The sequence below is a fragment of the Somniosus microcephalus genome, chromosome 18, assembly GCF_052327205.1.
Source record: "Somniosus microcephalus isolate GS21.2 chromosome 18, FLI_Smic_1.0, whole genome shotgun sequence".
NCBI lineage: Eukaryota > Metazoa > Chordata > Chondrichthyes > Squaliformes > Somniosidae > Somniosus > Somniosus microcephalus.
This window is the reverse complement of record NC_141004.1, coordinates 24705246-24715987: the sequence shown is the minus strand read 5'-3', so window position 1 is coordinate 24715987 and position 10742 is coordinate 24705246.

The window sequence follows — 10742 nt, the reverse complement described above, 5'->3', positions numbered from 1 at the left end:
GCTCGGCGGGGGGAGAAGTGGGGGTGGGTGCGTGGTTGGGGGGGAGAAATATGTGGAATTACCTTGTTTGCTGAATTGCTCATTCTCAGTAAGAGAATACAAACCTGCACCACACCGACACCTGGGAATCCCTGGCCCAAGACCGCACAAAGTGGAGGAGAAGCATCCGGGAAGGCGCCGAACACCTCGAGTCTCTTCGCCAGGAGCAAGCGCAAGCCAAGCGCAAGCAGCGCACGTCAACCCAAGCACCCCACCCACCCGCCCCTTCAATCACCGTCTGCTCCACCTGTGACAGAGACTGTAGGTCCCGCATTGGACTCATCAGTCACCTGCAAACTCATTTTTAATGTGGAAGCAAGTCACCCTCGGTTCCGAAGGACTGCCTAAGAAGAAGAAGACTTGGGCAGCATTGTTTTTTCATTTTTGTCACAAGTGAATGCACGCCTTGTACATCAGAGTTCCGCTGCTTGCAGTTTTGACAAAATATCAAATCCCTCCAAGATCTCTACGTTCCTCCAATTCTGGCCTCTTGTACATCCCCGATTTTCTTTGCACCAACATCGGTGGCCATGTCTTCAAGCTGCCGAGGCCCTAATCTCTGGAATTCCCTCCCTAAACCTCTCTACCTCGCTCTCCTCCTTTAAGACGCTCCTTAAAACCTACCTCTATGACCAAGCTTTTGGTCACCTGACCTATTATCTCCTTATGTGTCTCAGTGTCAAGTTTTGTTTGATAATCGCTCCTGTGAAGCCCCTCAGGACGTTTTATTATGTTAAAGACACTAAGGTATCGTCCCGGTTGGGGCGCTGACTTTTGAGAAGTTGGAAGTTTAGCTGCCCGCTAAATTCAGGGGAGCGCAAAATCAGGCACTAATGGCATAGGTGAGTGGCGTTAGGCTCCAAGCGATAACGAATATGAGGTGTTGTGTAATCGGGAGTGAGCATTGGCGCAGGCACCTACCAGCCATTAAACGGGAGGGTCACTGGAGTCTGCACACCAGCCCCCAGTGATTCAGGGAGTGCAGAACGGCGATAGGCTGTGGGATGAAATGCAAAGTCCTTTGACGGCCCGCAAAACTCCGGGGACAAAGCAGCCTTTATCTGGCTGCAGATACATCCTGCGCTCTCTGCCACTCATAACTGAGCTTTGGAACGGAAGTTCCTTGACAGCTGGGGCGCATCCCTTTAAGTAGCACCCCGCCAGCCGCCAGCCGGCTAGTTCACACCTCTGCTCTCTGGTGCTGTCGGCGCGAGGCCGTAAGGCGGGGGGTGCTACTGAAGTTTGCAGATCGGGTGCCCAGCGAGTGTTGCACACTAGCTGATGTCACGATCTGCATGGCGAGAGGTGCCGAGGCACTAACTGCTATCGCCGGCACTACAGGGCCGGCCAATTTGCCGTGTGCCGCGGGATTCATCCCATCATGGTGCTACTGCCTGAGCGCCCCGTTAACGCCCCCACCAGGCGCTAACTGTGGGGGGGCGCTAACATGACGAATTTCTCTCCCTATATAAATGTAAGTCGCTTTCGTTGTTGTCTATACCCAAAACATTAACTCATCCCTTCTCTCTGTAGATGATGTCTGACCACTTCGAGTGTTTCCAGTATTGTTTTGTTTTTGCTTTGTGAGAGGACAAATCAGGTACTTGCACAAAGATAAAAGTTACTTGCAATTTAAAAGGTGGTGGAAGTGGACAGTAAGCAGGATGCGATACTTGGCAGATCTCACAGTGTTGGAAGCAAGGAGCAGAATGAGAAGGCAGATGGGATAGATTATGACTGGCTTACAATGACTTGCATTTGTACTAGAATCATGTGAAAGTTATGCCAGAAATGTTGTCCATTTATACATGGCTCAGTTCCTGTTGTGCCTGAATTTATCTAATTTATACTGGGATGAATTCTACAACAAATGGACACGCTCAAGATTTCTGAAGCTGCGGTTGCTCAAAAGTCACATTTGCGTCTGTGCACTTTCACTTCCACTGAGAGAGCCGTCAGATGTTGACTGCACATCTGGTTCCAGGAAACTGATTGCCTCACTACTGAGGTGCAGCTTCTTTACCCGCTGTTAGTTGCTGAGATCCAGTTATGGGGCATGTCCGTGCATTGGGCTCTAACGGTCCAACCCTGTTGCCCTCAAACATCCAGGAGCGTGATCTCCCACCTCTCCTCCTCACAAGCCTCTCGCAAAAAGAGACTTGATGATAAATCCACGCTACTGTATTTACTGAAAGACTCCCTGTTGACAATTTCTGTAAACTATTTCCTGCTCTGCTAACCCTCTAACTTTGCCAGCTGCCTGTGAGGCTTGCATGCCAGCTTCAGTTGTGTGTAATCAATGCAATGTGTGAATTGAGTAAATATTGAGCAAATGTGGCGGAGTCAGCCTCGGCTCAGTGGTAGCACTCTCGCCTCTTGAGTCAGAAGGTTCGGGGCTCAAGCCCCATTCCTGAACTTGTGGTACATAATCTCAGCTGACATTCAAGTGCAGGACTGAGGGAGTGCTGCACTGTTGAAGGTGCCATGTTTCAGACGAGATTTTAAACCGAGGTCCCATCTTGTGTAAAAAGTTGGTGTAAGCGATCAATAGTGCCTTCATCAGCTTGTTGCGGGAGTTCTAATGCCGTATGACGTAATAAAACTCACTCCGCACTTGGTTTGAGCAGAAAGCAAGGCTTTCATCAACTTGATTCAGAACATGGAGGTCTAGTTGTACTTCACTAGTTTCTTGTCTTACAAAATGTCCCTGGAAAGCTGGGGCCGACGCCTGAGTATTTATACTCCTTGGACGGCGCCACCAGCTGGCCGACCAGTGTTATTTCATGAATAGTTTTTTGATGTTGGAGATTTATAACACCGTACATTGGTGCTTTTCCATTTTTCAATTTAGCTAAGGTTTCTTGAATCTCCTCAGGGTGAGGGCTCGCTAGATCGCAACGTGCCAATTCTTGTGTCTGTGTCTCTATTGATGAGTCCCTGAGGTGGAACTCTGGGTGTGGATGTGAGCAGCACATTGCTGTACTCCCTCCATCACTCTAGTTGGTCATTACAATTGGCCAACATGTCTATATTGGCGGCCGCTATGGGGCCATTTGATGGCTGGGTGTCCTTTTTCCGCAGTATCTTGTATTTTTTTTGGGGGTGTTGTTGTGCTGTGCTGGTGTTTCCGCTTTCTTGTCTCTCTAGATACCTGTCTTTTCTGACTACATAAGCAACGAGAAGATAATGGCCCAAGCTGCCACACTTAGCACTTCTGAAGACCCGGATATTATTAACTACATGCCAACGAGTATTTGTACCAATGTGTTATATTTTCTTTTTGGTAGTCGTTGCTGTACCATGTGAATCTGTGGCAGTCTTTCCTGAGAAAGAAGGTGCCCTATTTCTTGAGGCCGTGAGCAACACAGATGTCAACAGGTCGCTCACCATTGTCATTAGTTGTCCGTGGCCATCTACCCTCTTAGGTGAACATAAAAGGTCCCACGGCACGATTCGAAGAAAAGCAGGAGAGTTCTTCGGGTGTCCTGGCCAGCATTTATCCCACAGCCAACACCACCAAAACAGTTTCACTGGTCACTTATCTCATTGTGGTTTGTGGGAGCTTGCTGTGTGCAAATTGGCTGCCACGTTTCCCTACACTACAACAGTGACTACATTTCAAAAAGTAATTCATTGGCTGTGAAATGCTTCGCGATATCCTGAGGTCATGAAAGGTGTTATATAAATGCAAGTTCTTTCATCCCCTGTTATCTGCTGCTTAGCAAGCACGTATGAAGCCAAAGCAATAGCAGTGGACTTCTGTGTCTCCATGCTGGGAGAGAAAAACCAGTTCAGGTTGTCGCTCCTGAGCGCCATCCTGTGACCCTCCAAAAGCTTACATCTGGACAGCAGTTCAGGCGAACCTCAATTGTGGAGGCCCCGACAATTGAATAGCTATCTAGTGTCTAAGCTCATGAGTGAAGAATAACCATTTGCATGAAGTACTGAAACAAATCAAAATGCTGCAGATTCTTGAAGGGCAGGATTTTGATTGGACCGTGGGGGCGGGATTGGAGGCGTGTGGGGGGTTAAAATCTCAAAATCGGGGGGCACGAACCCATCCCGCTCCCAACCCGCCTCCATGCCAGTTTCAAAGAAGGCGGATACCTGACCTGTGCTGGGACCCACCTTCCTGAGGCAGGAAGGGGTTAGTGCCAATTAACTGCCTGTTAACAGGTAGTTAACAGGCAGTTTTTAGCCTAATCCCTTTTATTGCTGAAGTGTGGGATTTCCGACGGCTCCAAACCACGCCAAGTTAGCGAGGCAGACCATCAGGCTGAAGGGCTTAGAGCAGTCAAGATGTCCAGTGTTCAGGTGAGTGATGGGTGCATGAGTGCAGAGGTAAGTGTGTTTGATGTGTGTAAAGTGTTTAAAGAAGTTTTACTTACATTTACTTACCTTTACAGCCTTCCTTCCTTCAGGTCTCGGGAGTCCCTCATCTCACCGGCACAGAAAGCAGAATGGCCGTGAGCTGTCAAAAGTTGCAGCATTCAGCTTTCTGTTCTGGAGAGATCTCTAAATCAGCCTGAGAGGAAGGAATTAACTTGGAGTGCAGATTATCAGTGTTTGACAGCTTCAAACAGCTGTGAAATGCTGATATTTCATCTGTCAAAAGCTTTTGACAGATGAAATGTCAATCTGTGACATCAGCTGTTGCTGGGTGGCCCTTAATTGGCCTGCTGAGCCCGCTGGGCAGGCTCAACAAGGTCAATCAAGTGACAATCGAGTGGGTTGGCCACAACTCGATGCAGGCGGGACTACAACCCCGAAAGTTGTAGTCCCGCCTCCTACACGCCTCCTCAATGAAAATCCAGCCCTTGAAATCTGAAGTAATAAACAGAAAAAGCTGGAAACACTCAGCAGGTCAGGCAGCATTTGTGGAGAGAGAAACAGAGTCAATGTTTCAGGTCGATGACCTTTCATCAGAACTGCATGAAGTACTGAATGGATTCTGGTGATTCTGGGATCATACTTCTGTATGAATCAGGACTGCAGAGATAAAGGGAGAAAACTGGGGCGCAGGGGGTACCATATTTGACCTTGTTTGTAGTAAAATCACAATTTGCATCACATTGTACAGTGTGCTACTTCTTGCAGATTTTTAAAAAACTAATTTTGAAAACACGGCAAGCTAAAACTAGATGATGAAATAGTTTTGCAATGCAACATAAATAAAAAACACACGTTCCAATATTGGAATGTGAATTCTTGTTTGTCCAGTAATGCGCAGTTTCCCTTGACATTAATGGATGTTACTGTATAATTTTGAAACCATTTATCTAGATCTGGTTTAGGTCTCATGCTCACTGGAACACATGTCCTCACAAAGGCCCCATTTATATCACCAGCTTGACATATGCTTGAGAGCAGCACCGAGGCTTTTGAAGGTATGAATTTGGCAGTGTGAATGAGTTGTTGGCGGCAGGGGGGGTGAGCAAAGGGAAAAAAAGGATGCAATGCTTTGCTGAGTGTACACTGTTAAAATCACTGAAACCAATTCCCAGGAAAGTTGAACACTCAGCACCGAACTTTCATCTAAATGATGTGAATTAAGGTAGAAAATAACCCTGTTTCCTAAAACAATTTTGTTGGAAATGAGTGATTGATGTCCTGAAATATGGCAATGCAAAGGCAAAACAAAAGCTGTTTCCTGTTTAGCACAGCACCATGGTCGGTGTATGTATGAGTGGGAGAGTTGGGAAAATTCAGCTCTCGTTTTGGTACGGCTCTGCCAGCTGAACCCGAAATTACCAGAAACGATATCTAAACGCTATTTCCTGCAATGCTGGGTGTGTGAGGCTTCCAGTTCTTGTTTTGGTTGTGGGTCTGCCAAATATAAGAAAGTTTGCGTATGCAGGCACTGACCTCGATACAGGAAAACACTCCTACGTGTTTGCAATATTTGTTTTATAACTATGGGCTCGATTTTAAAAGCCCCCGGGGAGGCGGGTTTGGAGGCGGGTCAGCAGCGAAAATCGGAAAAAATGGCTTCAGACACCCAACCCGCCTCCATCCCGCCCCTACGCTTTCTTCGTGAGTGTCTGTTCAGCCGCTCCCAAACTGACCCGACGGGAACCAGTGGGACGGGTAGTTGAGGCAGTTAAGAGCCTGTTAACTGCCTTGCTAATCCTATTTTTATAGTGGTTTCCCATTTTCGTGCTCCTGGCTCCTGTTTCCCGTCTTGTCAGAAACACGCCAGTTGCAAGGAGACGAGTTTCTCGAGGACATGAATTGTAGTCATTGGTGCAGCACTTTAAAAGTGCTCCTGTAACATGGCTGACATTCAAATGCAACAACCTTGTGACTGTTCAAGCTGACACCCATCTGCAGTGTTACCTGATTGGAATAATTTCAGGCCACTTTGAGTGTGCGCTTGCAAGCTTCTTGCCTCAACTGATATCTATTGCAACGGGTTGGGAACCATTTACATCCTCTCATCCTGGTCGTCAGAGTTGAAGGAAGAGCAGCTGCGGCAGCACCACAACTAGCCATAACAGTAGCACCAGCAGCAGGAGCGCCAACCTCCTCCTCACCCTCCTGAAGCTGCACTGGACACGGGGCATCAGCCCCTGACCAAATTGCTGCCCGGGAGGCCAGCGATGGCATCGTCATGGCCAGACTTTCTTCACTTGATGCTGTAAACCCTGGCTGCCACATGATGCGCAAGGTTGACACCATCCTACACCAGCACCGTGAAGCATCCCTTTAATGTCCAAGCCATTACATGCACACACATCACTATAGCAGGGTAGGGGTGGGGGGGAGTTATGACTGAACAATCACTGGAACTCAGTAAGACACTTCTCAATGTGTGCTCAGATCTGTCCAATAAGGGCATTTTTGGAAAAAGATATTTCACTGTATGACAACACATTACCAGAAATTTCACATGGACATTGGCTAAACCTCTCAAGTGCCTACCCTTGTGTGTTGTTAGTTGGTATGCTTGCAGTAGGATGAGGGTGAGGGTGAGGGGTGGCTAGTGAGATGGGGAAATGATAAAGTAGATAGAGAGGGTTGGGTGGAGGTGCAAGGTAAGTTGGTGTCCTGTGGAGGTCTCTTCTGCCCTTGGAAAGGAAGAGAACCTCCCTGTGTGCTGTGACTCCCTCTATAAGCATATGGAGGGAGTCATTGGAGATCCTGGGTGCATGTGTTCACCTTTGTGCAGTGATTGTCAGTGTTTGCAGTGCCTCAATGCTGTCAAACACTGAAAAATCAACTGTCAAAATAAAATTGTGCATGGTCCCTTTAAGGAAACCGGCAGATGACGCGTCATTAAATGACGCCATCAGACCCTCTTCCTGTTAATTGGCCGGGTGGGCTTAACAAGGCCAATCAAGGGTAAATCACGTCTGCAGAGTGGAGGCAGCTGGGGGCGAGACCAGAACCCAGAAACCAGCTGACCCGCCCCCATCCCGCCTGCTCCATTAAATTTGCGGCCTATAGCGTTTCACTGAAAGCAATATTAGTGTATTTTCTTAACAGTTTTCACCTCTCATCTCTTTCTGGGATATAGTTTCAAGGACAGTGGCAGACCTGCATTACCTTAATCCACTGGCCAATCATAGGTGAGTCTAGACAGTATGGGGCTCGTTTTAACTTAACCCGCCCTGCAGAAAGCCCAGGGGATTGGAAGGAATGCCGGTTTTACACCTCGCTCAATATTACTCTGCATTGACTTCAGGTTAAATTGACCCCTGGATGTTGGTAGGTTATTCAACCACAAAGAGAATTGCAGCTCATCTGACATCCACGCATGTCCGCTTTCCAGCAAGGATAGCGGTCAGGAGTGCCACCGGTCTGATATTTTTTCTTCTTTCCTAGCTCAGAAGCACTGAGACCAATTGCAGTACCCCAACTGCTGCCGTGACTGAGATCAACAAACCCAGCACGGACTGGCCACTGAAGCTCGGACTTTCTGATCTGCAAGGCTCAGTACCACAGCAACCAGATGTTAAACCATCTCAGCCAGAAAGCAATCAACACAGTCAGGCCTAAAGAGAATTGAGGCATCTGCTTTTCCTTATAAAAAGAATTCAATTTGACAAGAGTCATTCTTTGGAGAAGATTATTGAATTTTAGCTTCCTATAGTCTGACATGTATTTGTTTGTATAATATACTGCATATTATTTCTGGTAGGGATCTCTCAGTAAGTGCTGAGGCCTCAACATTCCACTGGGACTCAAACTTGGCAGTTATGCCAGGTTCACGCCTGTCGCAGAGCTCTGCCGCTGCACTCACTGAAGTTCACAGGGTCAAAGGGCGGGGCATCCATGAGTGAGCCTTCAGTAGTTTGGGGTCCTCCCCGGAAGAGTAATATTGGTGCCTTGTTGCCCGTTTAGAAACAGAGGCTGCTTCAACTGCCTCCTCCCTGCAAAGAAAAATTCTCCTTTGACCTTCAGGGGCCCAGGCCCCGACCAGGGCCTTGGAGCTCCAGGTTGGCCTCATTTCCACTGGGATTGGGCAAGTATGTCTGGTGAAATCAGGTGGAGCTGTACCAATCAGGTTTTGACTGAGGGCCTAGGAGTGGGGACTAATGACGTAGGGACCTAGCGTATCCAGACCGCAGTCACAATTGCGGCCATTCTGGCAGACATCTGCTGGACTCCCGATGGGAATCCCCCAGGTTATCTGCACAGTTTTTGGTCCACTGTCTGATGTGAAACTGAGTCAGACAAACCGGAAGGCCCCAGAATAGATTCCTGGTCTGTGCTAAGGTAGCTGATCTCGGCCAGGGTAGGGGTGCTAGAATTGGTCTCAGGGCCCCTGGTTTAGTCAGAATTCCTGCTATCCAATGGTACCTTCTAAAATTAAAGATATTTGTAGAGCTTCATTGTGAATATCCTGCCTACATTCTCAGTGTCCAGAGTGATGTGTCAAGAATGGCTGCTTGGGCGAGATACCAGAGGGAAACCAATGGCAGTGGAACCGTTCCCTCAGCAAGAAGTCAAAACCTTCGGTTCAGGAGCAGGGGAGAAAAGAGGAGAAAGTTAGCAAAAACAATCATTGGAAAAAATTTTAAAGTTGTGGCTACTGAAAGGCAGGTATGGGGCAAGAATTATTCTAGCTTTTCTGAAGACTAAGGGCAGGATTTTCATTGGGCCATGGAGGCGGGATTGGAGGCGTGTGGGGGGTTAAAAATCTCGAAATCGGGGGGGGCACGAACCCATCCTACACCCAACCCACCTCCATGCCAGTTTCAAAGGAGGCGGATACCCGACCTGTGCTGGGACCCGCCTCCCCGAGGCGGGAAGGGGATTCGTGCCAATTAACTGCCTGTTAACAGGTAGTTAACAGGCTGTTTTTAGCCTAATCCCTATTTTAATTGCTGAAGTGTGGGATTCCCGACGGCTCCAAACCACGCCAAGTTAGCGAGGCGGGCCGTCGGGCTGAAGGGCTTCGAGGGTTCAAGATGTCCGGTGTTCAGGTGAGTGATGGATGTGTGAGTTCAGAGGTAAGTGTGTTTGGTGTGTGTAAAGTGTTTAAAGAAGTTTTACTTACATTTACTTACCTTTACAGCCTTTCTTCCTTCAGGTCTCGGGAGTCCCTCATCTCACCGACACAGAAAGCAGAATGGCCGTGAGCTGTCAAAAGTTGCAGCATTCAGCTTTCTGTTCTGGAGAGATCTCTAAATCAGCCTGAGAGGAAGGAATTAACTTGGAGTACAGATTGTCAGTGTTTGACAGCTTCAAACAGCCGTCAAACACTGATATTTCATCTGCCAAAAGCTTTTGACAGATGAAATATCAATCTGTGATGTCACTTGTTGCCGGGTGGCCCTTAATTGGCCTGCTGAGCCCGCCCAGCGGGCTCAACAAGGTCAATCAAGTGAAAATCGCGTGGGTTGGCCACAGCTCGATGGAGGCGGGACTACAACCCCGAAAGTTGTAGACCCGCCTCCTACCCGCCTCTTCAATCAAAATCCAGCCCTAAAGAGTGTCTGGGGGAAAAAGAGATGGCAGGCAAAAAGCAGGGGAGGACAACCCCTACCGGGATGCCCGAGATCAAATAGCACAGCAGCACAGAACTTGACCCCCTGTTTGACGACTGCAACATGGAAATGGTGCTGAATGAGATGGGCATTTAGCATTTCAGGGCACCCTCTCACAAGATGGCAGTATACCATAGCTGGCAGAAGGCGGCAGCTCAGCAGAATTAGATGGCAGCCGGACCCAATACTTGCAGGAGCTGGGAAGAAATGCAGAGGAAAATGGCATACTTTAAGGAACATGCCCTGGTAAGATTGCCTAGCAATACCATGTGCAAATAGATATCCCCCAAGTAGGTACAGGGCAAAAAATTGCCCATCAACCTATTACATAAATACATAGAAGATAGGAGCAGGAGTAGGCCATTCGGCCCCTCGAGCCCGCTCCGCCATTTAATGAGATCATGGCCGATCATCCAAATTCAGTACCCTGTGCCTGCTTTCTCCCCATATCCCTTGATCCCTTTAGCCTTAAGAAATATATCTAACTCCTTCTTGAATATATTTAATGAATTGGCCTCAACTGCCTTCTGTGGTAGAGAATTCCACAGGTTCACCACTCTCTGGGTGAAGAAATTCCTCCTCATCTCAGTCCTAAATGGCTTACCCCTTATCCTTAGACTGTGACCCCTGGTTCTGGACTCCCCCACCATTGGGAACATCCTTCCTGCATCTAGTCTGTCTAGTCCTGTTAGAATTTTATACGTTTCAATG